At 40.0% G+C, this 13,018-nt stretch overlaps 1 protein-coding gene across 2 annotated transcripts in view; it reads left to right on the top strand.

Annotated features, from left to right (window-relative positions):
* LOC129755136 (uncharacterized) overlaps positions 1–13,018 on the top strand; it is an 824,173-nt gene that overhangs the window by 712,122 nt on the left and 99,033 nt on the right. The gene's annotated exons all lie outside the window — the stretch shown is intronic.

The raw sequence follows: 13,018 nt of genomic DNA, 5'->3' as shown, positions 1-13,018 counted from the left end.
AGATCGTTGAATTTCTCCAACTGGTACTGGATTTTTCCTTCTTTATTCTTAAAATGCAAACATCAACAGTGTTCCCATCTAGCACACCGATATGGATGGAAATAGATTGTTGTAGAAATGTGCTCTGCAATTTTGAACCGGGTGGCGACGACGAAGGACGGTAACAACTTCAAAATGGGAACGTCTTGCAAATTACCAAGTCACATTCTTGCGTTGGATTCTCCGGCTATGCTTCGAGCATCGGGCTCCAGACAGCCATGTGCGCCGCCATGCTTTCGCCTTATTTGAAAGTTTTTCTAAAGTTTTTAAGTTGATAAAAAGAAAATTCTATAGAGATAATTCTCTTTGAGCATCTCCACAAAACGCCTAAAGTTATGTCAACTAATGATCATCCTGGGTAAAATAATCTCACGTACTTTTTTATGAAGTCATACGAAACATCTGATTGACCCTAAAGCTTCTTCGAAGTTTAAACTGGTAAAATTACCTACGTTTTAAGATCACTTAACTTTCTTAAGAAGTGATTTGTTATACGTCATAAAACTTTCACCGTACAGGCAAAATCTTATACACATTTCGCTATATAGGGTAAGTTGTCTACCACCGGACACATAAGGTTTTAAAGCAATACTTCAAAAATAGATATTGGTTCCTCTACCGATTCGATGTGAATCAATATTATGATCACTGTATTAGTACTGTATAAGAACTAACTAATTAACTAACTAACAAACTATCTGTATTAGAAAAAAAATTTACAACACATTCATGTGGTAAGAGAAATCATTTCATGTTAGTTTTCACTCATTTCCAAAAGGCTTGTCTATGGCCGGACACTACGAATTACTTCACCAAAGTTGTCACCAATGGCACAAAAACGTATCAAAATGACTGGAATCACTTGCACAGGTCTTGTGAGTATGTGTTTTTCAATACTGAACGTTCTATGAAGCCAGTCATCCTTATCCTTATCCTTATCTTCTGCTAACCATTTGAGGGTGCTTTAGAGATGAAAAATGAAAGTTTCAAGTTTAAATCATCTATAATTTTAAATATTTCTTGTCCGGTTATAGACAACAATTTGGTGTGCGGTCGTAGACAAATCACATTTTTTTTTTAATTTTCCTAATATTTCGTTTGAACTTCCGTTTTGTTATCTTATATCTACTGTAGTCGTAAGATAACCAATCAACGATGTCGTTCATATGCAGTTCAAATTTTACAAGCCGAAAAAACTGACCACCATACAAATGCAAAGTTTAAGCGATCCTCTCCGTACTACTAGACAAAAGCTTTGGTTGCCTATCATTGGTTACCCTCAACTGGCAACAATTTTCAACTTCAATGGCTTCTAAAACACTTATGTTCATAATAAATCCTATCCCTAATGCATCAAAAGTTTTAAGGATGATAGTAAATCAAATTGGCGTAGTTAGACAAATTATTGGTTTCTTTACTTATTTTTAATTTTTTAAAAACATGTGATTTTCACCCTTCTAAGAAAATGGGGTAACTCGTATCAAACTTTGGTTTTAATGAAAAATCTTATGAACACGTATAAAAATTTAAAGTTTTTAATATATTTGCGATGCCTTACAGATCATTACGCATGAAAACACCAATTGCAGTAATTTTTTGGTCTGTAAAAACTAATTTTCACATTTTTTCTGAAAATAAGGATGCTGCATACATTTAGGGGTTAAGTAATACTACGAAAAATTCTAAAAGCTGGAATCATAAAAATAAATGTTTGGATGAATGAAATTTCAATGTTTACAAACGCGTGATGCAAAATATTCATATTCCAGCACATAGAAACGAGATTTACAAGGTGTTTCTTTGATTTGCATTTTGTTGCATTTTACCCCACACACCAAACTGAATTATAGAAATATTTTTTTCAAAAAAGTGGGTGATTGTTCGAAAAATATTTTTACACCTACAATGCTGGTTAAGCATTAGGAAACCAGTAAAAAGTTTGTAGGTAATATTATCAAGCCAATCCGTCATACTGGATAAAGTTTTTTTCGGCTTCAAAAAATGTGAAAATTTGTACATTTATTGCTCGATTTTTCAAATTTTATACAAAAATAAAAATCTTCAAAAAACTAGCTTAAGATGCGAGAAATTACGTCATCATCATTTTGCAACCATTAAAAGATAACTTTTTTACAATACATTAAATTAAAAATTGATTCAGTGTAGTGTTATGTAAATGTTGCATCTAACCCCGCTGTTGCATGATGCCCCGTTTGACGGTACCTTTTAAGAATGGATAACCATATTTCCAACACCATATTAAGCGACTATCTACTTTATGTTTATGGTGTTAAAACATTATTAGGATATTGTGTTTTAGAAAAATTTATGTTGTCCGGCCTAGCTAGCGAAGTAGACAATGTGCAACTCGAAACCCCATACACCCAACCTTCGGGTAGTGGTCATATCACCTCTTGTCTGCAACTCCGATTCTCTACCTCCCCGTGGTGCTAGCTGGGGTGCGAGCAACCTTAGCGGAGATCGGGTACCCAACCCCGGTGGATGCTTTGGTCGTATGCAGACTGAGTCAGGGGGCTTCGTACGCGTCTGTTCTCCATGTTAGGGGCGGCGTGCGGAGTGCAACAACGTCCTGGTGGTGTTCGGGACCCAAAACAGCAACATCACGACGGTCCTCCTGCGAGATAGTGGGGTTAGCTGCGGGCCTTGCGAGCCTGTGACTACTAAAAAACATAAGCAACGAATAACGAACAACAAATTTCGGATGGAAATCGGCAAAGACCCACGCGACGAAAAGGGACTAGCGATTGGAAACTTGGAACATGGAACTGCCGATCTCTAAATTTTGTGGGCAGTACATCGTAGCGCTGCAGGAGGTATGCTGGAAGGGCTCCACGGTACGAACGTACCCAGATGGTCGTGCCATCTACCAGAGCTGCGGCAACACACACGAGCTTGGAACAGCTTTTATAGTGATGGGAAAGATGCAAAAGCGCGTGATCGGGTGGTGGCCGATCAACTCACGAATGTGCCGGTTGAGAATCAAGGGCCGGTTCTTCAACATCAGCATCATCAACGTGCACAGCCCTCACCTCGGAAGTACCGGTGACGACAAAGACGAATTTTACGCGCTGCTGGAGCGTGAATACGACCGTTGCCCAAAACATGATATCAAGATCGTCATCGGGGATTTCAATGCTCAGGTCGGCCAGGAGGAGGAATTTAAACCGACAATTGGAAGGTTCAGTGCGCACCAGCTGACCAACGAAAACGGCCTCAGACTTATTGATTTCGCCGCCTCCAAACGAATGGCCGTACGTAGTACCTTTTTTCAGCACCGCCTCCCACACAAGTACACCTGGAGATCACCGTACCAAACTCAATCACAGATCGACCACGTTTTGATCGACAGCCGGCACTTCTCGGACATCATCGACGTCAGATCCTGTCGGTGCGCCAACATCGAGTCGGACCATTATCTGGTGATGGTGAAGATGCGCCCAAAACTCTCCGTAGTGAACAACACGCGAAACCGGCGCCCGCCTCGGTTAAATATCGCGCGACTGAAGCAACCTGAGGTCGCGGCAGACTACGCGCAATCGGTCGAAGCAGCGCTGCCGGCAGAGGGCGAGCTTGACGAAGCCCCTCTCGAGGACTGTTGGGATACCATCAAAACAGCCATCAACAGTGCTGCGGAGAACGTCATCGGTTATGTGGAGCGATCTCGACGGAACGACTGGTTCGACGAGGAGTGTAGGAGGGTGATGGACGAAGAGAATGCCGCGCGGGCGGCAGTAGTGCAGAGAGGCACCCGTCGAAATGTGGAAAATCACCGACAGCGGAAGAGGCAGCGAGTCCGACTTTTCCAGGAGAAAAAGCGCCGCCTGGAGGAGGAGGAGCTCGAGGAGCTGGAGCAGCTGCATCGTTCCCAAGAAACACGAAAGTTCTATCAGAAAATCAACGCATCCCGCAAAGGCTTCGTGCCGCAAGCCGAAATGTGCCGGGATAAGGACGGGGGTATCCTGACGGACAATCGTGAGGTGATGAAAAGGTGGAAGCAGCACTTCGATGAACACCTGAACGGCGCACATGCAGGAGATCAAGACGGTGGGGGAAGGTACATCGCCGGCGTAGCCAACGACGAAGACGAGCCACTCCCAACGATGAGTGAAGTTAAGGAAGCCATTCGCCAGCTGAATAGAAACAAGTCGGCTGGGAAGGATGGCATCGCAGCTGAACTCATCAAAATGGGCCCGGACAGGTTGGCCGATTGCCTACACCGGTTGATAATCCGGATCTGGGACATAGAACAGCTACCGGAGGAGTGGAAGGAGGGGGTAATATGCCCCATCTACAAGAAGGGCGACAAATTGGACTGTGAGAACTACCGAGCGATCACTGTCCTCAATGCCGCCTACAAAGTGTTGTCCCGAATCCTACTCCGCCGCCTAACGCCACAAGCAAACAGATTCGTGGGAAGTCATCAGGCCGGCTTTATGGAGGGACGGTCTACGACGGACCAGATATTCACATTACGGCAAATCCTTCAAAAATGCCGTGAACACCAAGTCCCTACGCACCATCTATTCATCGACTTCAAAGCCGCATACGACACGATCGACCGTAACGAGCTATGGAAAATCATGGACGAGAACGGCTTTTCCGGGAAGCTGATCAGACTGATCAAGGCGACGATGGATGGAACGCAGTGCTGTGTGCGGATTTCGGGTGAATTGTCGAGTTCATTCGAATCGCGCAGGGGGCTTCGACAAGGTGATGGTCTATCCTGCATGATATTCAACGTGGCGCTAGAAGGTGTTATTCGACGAGCGGTGGGCGAAATGCAGGGCACGATTTTCAACAGATCCAGTCAACTTATCTGCTTTGCCGATGACATTGATATAGTCGGCAGATCATCTGCGGCGGTGGAGGAGATCTACCGCAAACTGAAACGCGAAGCAGGAAGGATTGGGTTGATGATTAATACGTCCAAGACGAAGTACATGCTGGCCTGCGGATCCGAGACCGACCGAACTCGCTTGTCCAGTAATAACAAGGTCATGATCGACGGCGACGAGCTGGAGATAGTCGAAGACTTTGTCTATCTCGGCTCACTGGTGACCGCAGACAATGACACCAGCCGTGAGATCCGGAGGCGAATTATCAGCGGAAGTCGTGCCTACTATGGACTCCACAAGCAACTGCGGTCGAGAAGACTTAACCCTCGCACGAAGTGTAACCTGTATATGACGCTTATTAGACCGGTTGTTCTCTACGGGCACGAGACATGGATATTGCTCGAGGAGGACCTGCGTACACTCGGAGTATTCGAGCGACGAGTGTTAAGAACCATCTTTGGCGGCGTACAGGAGAACGGAATGTGGAGGCGAAGGATGAACCACGAGCTCGCGCGACTCTACGGCGAACCCAGTATCCAGAAGGTGGTGAAGGCTGGCCGGATACGCTGGGCGGGACATGTTGCGAGAATGCCGGATGACTGTCCTGCAAAACAGGTGTTCGCCACGAATCCGGTAGGAACAAGACGAGCAGGGGCGCAACGAGCGAGGTGGTTAGACCAAGTGGAGCGTGATCTGGCGAACGTGGGGTGCCCGAGAAATTGGAGAACGGTTGCCATGGACCGAGTGAATTTTAGGAATTATGTTCGTCAAGTTATGTCGTAAGACGGAATACTATGTAAATGTTGTCCGGCCATAGGCGATTATCCCTTGGCAGAACATTTCAATTTATCCAGGGTTATCAAGTCATAAGTAAGGGAAAACTGTACAAGACGCACCAGTTAAGCATAATCGCTATTTACAGCGATACCAATCATCTAAGAACCAAATTTACCAAGTTTACGACGATTCAGTGATCAGATTTACGAATTATCAAAAAGAAAAAAAAAAAGGACAAAAACACGATTTTGAGTATATTTTTGTTTAAAACATAAACAGCCAGAAAACAAACCGCGGAGTAGAACGCCAAAACTAGTGGACAGAACACAATATACCGAATGAAAGAAATGAAACAATGATTATAAGCAAGGTAATTATTGAAACATAAAATATTAAATTACATGTTCATCGTATTTTTGCAAACTAACCATACATTGACAAAAATCATTTACTTATGCTAAACTTATCGAAAAATACACTTTTTTATAGCTTTAGAGGAAAAACACATTCAGGTAGGCAACGAAATTCAATTTCTTGGCTGATATCGCGGCAAACATGGCGGCAGATAAGTTTTTCGAGTCGAATGTTGGTGCATCTTTTTAACTCAAACAAGGACGAAATTTGCTATAATCATGCATGGATATCGTAATTTGGGAGTCAGCAAATATTTTTTTTTGTTTCGATTATAGTCGTTTTACCATCTTTATGGCATTCGCGACTTTATCAACGTTGCAGTTGGCGGATCGTTATTGAAAAACTTATCCGGTACAACTGCGTTCGATGTTTGCTCTTGGGCTCGAACTCGCGGACATCGGCTCAGGAGACAACAAACTTGCCAACTGAGCTATATCACAAGCCCAGTCAGCAAATAAAGATAATAGCATTTTGTTTTGATATTTTGATTTTCTCAAAAGTAAAAGTAAAACACGTAGTCTTGTGGGTATTCTGCCTCAATTTTGATATGATTGATTTTAGTTAAAATTTGTATGAAGTAAGTAAAATACAACAAAATAATTATAGTCTTCTGGAAGTGTATGCGAGTGGGAAAACGATAAGCTGTAGTTTCATAAGAATGCCCAGGCCAGTTTACCATAAAACCTTATATGTTAACCCTGTAAAATTACAGGTTTCACGCTGATTACACTAATCCTTCTGTTTCAAAGAACTAACTAGAACGTTTTGTGAACTTTTCATCTAATAAATGATGAAAAGCTTGTTTGCTACAATATAAATGAAGAAAAACATCATTCGAAGCCATAGTGTATTTAAGAGATAGAATTGTATGTGCCATATTACCCCGCTGGTGCGTTTTGTACAGTTTTCCCCTATAGTATTTTTGTTTATCGCAGGCGATTCTTAATAGCTTTTCTTTTCATTGCATTGGATTCTACAGGATTTCATGTAGATTACTAACGAGATTGCACCGAGTTCCTTGAATATTGTTAATACTGAAGAAATGAGAGACTAGGATATGTTTATTTGTTATAGTTACGGCGCAGCAACTGGAATTAGCAGATGTGGCAGCCTAGATACGCCTCTGGCTTACGAAGCAAGAACAGTATAGAGAGACAACTTCTCATTGTGAGCGATAGCAATCCCTTGCACAACTGACCAATAAATTATCAAGGTATCGATAACGTCGAAACACTTCCGAAATTCCACATTGACGACTGCCAGGCCGATTTCTCGGTATTTATAACGATCTTTGAGAATTTTTTGACCAAGAATCGGTATATCCCGATTACAGATTTTTGGCAAAACATACCGATTGCATACCGATTTTCAAGATTTTAAATCAAACTTCATTCTATTTCCACATTCCCACTTCATTCAAGCTATCCTCATAAAGTTCCCGTAGAAAGGAGACAAAGTGCGGTAGCTGGCGTGGCGTAACTTTGATCTGTACAACGTTAAAAGTACCCTGCAAAGGTCTCCACGGCTCACTCTCATCATTCGTTCAGTTTGTTTGTTGTATTATGCTACCCAAACTCAAGGCTGAAATAATGACCATCTGTGACTGCCAGTAGAAGTTTCTAAAGATCTATCTCAATTGACAATGCTCTTGTTTCCTGAGATGCTAACTTTTCAAGGCAAAATATACCTCGTTTGAATATCTTCCTTGTTCAACTCATCGCTAGATGTGGTATGTCGAGCTTTGAAGTGCGATCAAATACACGGTTTGTCATATCATCGGTATACTCTTGAATCCTTCTCCATCTTGTTAGCCAAATAAATGATATAACATGTAAAGGATGTTCGGATCAAAAAGTGGTCAAACTTAATTGCGTATAAATCGATTATTTGTTCTGTAAATAATATAAAAGTATCTTTCTTTTTGAAGATTCAATCTGTACAAATCTGTACAAAAGTCGGAAAAAATAATGAGTTAAGATTCTGGTCGATCTATGTAGTTCAAATGAGCGAGACTTTCGTTTGACGCCACCCATCAGATTTTGTCACCTTATCCACTTTCTTCGGCACAGAATGCTAGTTTGCTTTGAACTACTTCTCGTTGCTTCTCGCTGCTAAAAGTTTTGCGGGTCTTCTCACGGTTTTGCTTTACGGTATCGTCCAATATTTTTCGATTGGTAGAAGTTCTGGTGTGTTGGGAGGGTTCTTATCCTTGGACACAACCTGAATAATGTTAGCGGCAAACCACTCCATGGCCTATTTTTGCATAATGGCAGGATACCGAATCCAGCCAAAACAGCACAAACAAGTCATGTTTCTTCAGGAAGGGCAGCCAGCGCTTTCGAAGACACTCTGGCACATGAATTTCCTGGTTGACAGTCCCGGCTGCAACAAAAATGTCGCTTTACAAGCCTCAGGTACGGATAGCTTCGAAAACAAGATATTCCTTAGCAAACTTTTATAGTTTAATATGCTTGAAAATGTCTGCCATATTTTCCCATCCGGTTGCTGTATAAAACTCTTGTCCCGGAAGCTGTCTAAAGTCTGTCTTGGTGTAGGTTTCGTCGTTCATTACCACGAAATCAAACTTTGTGAACAATGTCGTATACAGCTTTCGAGATCTTGATTTTGCCGTAAGTTTATGGTTCTTATTGCGATAAGCAGTCATATAAGTTGATAGAGAGAATGGAGTACGAATAACACACGACGTATTACAGGACACGACACTTAACGTTTTTACTAACGGAAAAAGGAATTAAATTTACCTTTTTTGTCGACCGGTTTCGGGCTCGATGTTGCCCATCTACAGGACGATGTCCGACGGTCGGACATCGTCCTGTAGATGGGCAACATCGAGCCCGAAACCGGTCGACAAAAAAAGGTAAATTGAATTCCTTTTTCCGTTAGTAAAAACGTTAAGTGTCGTGTCCTGTAATACGTCGTGTGTTATTCGTGTAGCATAAGTTTTTACGTTTAGCACAACCAGTAAAATGAGTGAGAGAATGGAGTTTCGCTTGAAAGTGCTAGCCATTCTTCTGTTCATCACTGCGGCTCTCGGATTTCGATTTCCCCCAGATTCCGGCTTCCAAGTTGTCGAAACAGTTCCCCAAACACTTTTATTACTTTGGTGATGGTTAATTTCGTCACATTCAACGATTTTGCTATTTCTGCGTGCGTGTAGTTAGGATTTTCAAGACTCATGTACAAAATTCTAGTTCGTAGTTCCTCTAGCTTGGACGCCATTTTGAAAACTAAAGACATACACACCTACAAAATGAGAGGTGTTTAGGTTTTTTATATGAATGATTAAAAAAAATATGGTGAATTTAAGTTGACCACTTTTTGATCCGAACACACTTTATTGCAATAACCTTGCGTTAACATACTCAAACCTAACGAATCGCCGATTAGCTGTTAAAACTGGTTCCGCTGAATCCTTTGGTTTTATTCCAAACTCTGGCGTATCGCATGGCAGCAATCTGGGTCCATTATTGTTTACGCTGTTCTGTAATGACATATGCGGGCTTGTGATATAGCTCAGTTGGCAAGTCTGTTGTCTCCTGAGCCGATGTCCGCGAGTTCGAGCTCAAGAGTAAATATCGAACACAGTTGTACCGGATAAGTTTTTCAATAACGATCCGCCAACTGCAACGTTGATAAAGTCGCGAATGCCATAAAGATGGTAAAACGACTATAATCGAAACAAAGAAAGAATGTAATGACATATATTTGCTACTGGGATGTGGTGTTCTCCAGTATGCGGACGACCTTAAATATACTTAGTTATAATCAGTCTACCTGATTGTTACGAGTTACAACGCTGATTTATTTGTTTTGAGGGTTTCGAAGTGCTGTATTATCACATTTGGGAGCAGGAAACATCCGTTCATGTACAATTACATTATACTGGATGAGCAGTTGCATCGTGTAGAGGAGATATAAGATCTTGGCCTCTGATTGGACAGTCGTATGACTTTTAAACGTCATTACTCTGTAATACTTGAGAAGGCAAACTGCATGCTGGGATTCATCATACGTTTGAGTAAAGAATTCACCGATGCGATCTGCTTGCGAGCTCTGTATTGCTGCCTGGTTCGAGTTCGAGTTTTGAAAGAAACTTAATGAATTTTAGTTATGAAAAATCATAGGCATTTGTAGAAAACATTTACCTTCCACGATTACATTTGTTTTTTTTACACGAAATGTGCGTGGAATACATAGCTAATCAGCTATTCGCTTAGGTGGGGCATAATTGAGCATGTTTCCCTAACATCATGCACCAGAACGAATTCTTCTTAATCGATATTGGCTCTCTCTGAAATCGAGAGGCACGCGCTACGGCAGCAACGACACTCTACGTTCCACAATAACATCAAATATATTAAAACAAATATACCTCACTGTCAGCCTTCTCCATACATCCTATCAAGGACACGCATGTCAGCACCACCTACTGACGAAAGTTCCTACTAAAGCCGCTGATCGTACCGCCATCACCATCTCTAGCAGCAACAGCGCCACCTACAAGTCAAAAATCTGCCAGAAGTAGTTCAGATCGTCGATGTTTGTACATGGTAGTTAGAACTTTCTCCATAGGATGGCGTGCTTGATGTGTCGCCTTGTTTTTTGAAGAGTGAGGTATATTAGTTTTACTATATTTGATAACATGCTCTTTACGTCATTTTACACATTTTGACTTTAATGTATCCATTTCAATTTTTAGACGTCGGATTGAATCTGATTTAAACGAACAATTACGAAAATAAGAATGCCTACCATGATATGTACAAATAGTATTAAGTAGATCATTAAGACACCTATGTCAGATGATATTATTTTCAGTAAACAAAAATTCAGTGCAAAGTCGAATTTAGTTTCTAGAATAGTCCCAGAAAATGCAGATTGATAAAAAGTTCGAAAAATCACTAATTTTTTGAAAAGTCGTCAAAAATTCTGTGCTTCGTGCTTTATGAATCTAAAGATGCCAAAATGTCACAAATAACATAAATTTTCCCATTCACTATTAAAAAAATGTCTATTATTACTAGGATAGCTTTGGCGATTGGTTTATTCGGTTTTTAAACCACTTTTATACAATTTTTGTGATCATCATCTTAAGAAATTTAAAAACAATATTTACATATGTGCAACATATAGCTTCTAACTTCAGCTTTCTCAAACATTAAGTGATTTTATTCGAGCACCTAATAACTGACTTATTTACAGCCTTTTTACCGAGGCATGGTTTGTCGGATTTTTTTCATAGACTTTGAATAACTTTGAATTTAATGATTGGTATCACCAAATATTCTCCAAAAACCATTGAATAGCTCACTTGATGTTACGAGTCTTCACGACTTTCATTAAAAGACATCTTAACAGATAACTCATTCCTTGTAAAAAAAAATGTATTGCAAAATGTGCGTATGGAGTTTCTCAATAGACTGAGTCGATTTGGGGTCATTTTGGAATTTCTCAAACCCTGGGGTCTAAAAAGCTTCGTCTTGGTCCAAAACTCATCCATGATTTTTTGCAAAAATTTTAAGTAACGTTTACATGAGTAAATTTGAACTTTTAGGTTTGTATGGGAAAATTGAATATTTTGTACTGAAAAATCGACATCATTTTTGTTTCGTCTGTGGAACCGAGCCAGCTGATGGTTTTTGTGCCAATTTATAAAATTCCTAAAGAAAATTTTCCGCTGAACAACTTTGTCGAAGCCTGTAACTTCGTATTCTATTAGGAAAAAAAGTTATTAGCTGTTTAACAGGGGTATGTCTTTTCGCATTGATCGATAGTAAATTCTATTGACATCACTGCTTGAGCCTCGCGAAATGTTGCATGGAAAGAAGTCACGCAATACCTCGCTAGGCACCCTGCAGGGATGTCTATTGAATTTATAGTTTATCAGTGCGAAAAGATATACCTATGTTAGACAACTAATAACTTTTTTTCCTAATAAGATACGAAGTTACGGTCTTCGACAAAGTTGTTCAGTGGAAAATTTCCTTTATTAATTTTATAAATTGGCACAAAAACTATCAGCTGGCTCGGTTCCACAGACGAAACAAAAATTATGTTGATTTTTCAGTACAAAATATTCAATTTTCCCATACAAACCTAAAAGTTCAAATTTACTCATGTAAACGTTACTTAAAATTTTTGCAAAAAATCATGGATGAGTTTTGGACCAAGACGAAGCTTTTTAGACCCCAGGGTTTGAGAAATTCCAAAATGACCCCGAATCGACTCAGTCTTGTGTCTCAATAAATGTTGTGAACATTCTATTGATGTTAATTCAAAGCTTCCAATAGTTAAGTATAAAAACAAATTTTAAATATTTACGTTTTCTCGAAGGTTACAATAGTTAAGTATGAAAAAACAAATTTTAAGTATGTTTTAAACAAAAAGCTTCATAACTCTGCACTGAATTGACATAGAGCTCTTTTTTCAGCAATGTTTCATATTCAGATGATAACTACAACTTTGTAGAACTAATTTCGAATCTATCTCCTCAAACATGAAGGTTAGTGTTTTTATATATGTCGTAGTAGGCTGTGACTTATTTTTGATACTACCACGTTATTAGGAACGGTCTAACAAGTAAATTTTGGCTAGACACCTAGCAGCTAAAATGAATTGCAAAAGCACTAGGAAAAAAGTTCTCCTTTGGGATTTTGGACCACTGTGCGGCGGTATTAATAAGTATACCACATATGTTTTTTGAAATCTACAAACTTAAAAAAAATATTAGAATGAAAAAAATATGTGCATTTTGAAATTCAAATAGTCATTAAGAAAATTTGGAAAAAAATAAATATAATAGAAGTTGTAGTCATATGAAATTAAAAAAAAATGTCATATGACCTTCTCCGGAATGTTTATTGTTAAAGTCCAAACTAGTCGAATATTTTTTTTTTTTTGTTTCGATTATA

Source organism: Uranotaenia lowii, chromosome 3, assembly GCF_029784155.1.
Source record: "Uranotaenia lowii strain MFRU-FL chromosome 3, ASM2978415v1, whole genome shotgun sequence".
In the NCBI taxonomy this organism is placed as follows: Eukaryota; Metazoa; Arthropoda; class Insecta; order Diptera; family Culicidae; genus Uranotaenia; species Uranotaenia lowii.
The sequence above is the reverse complement of the archived record's forward strand: the minus strand, read 5'-3'. Positions and strand labels throughout refer to the sequence as shown.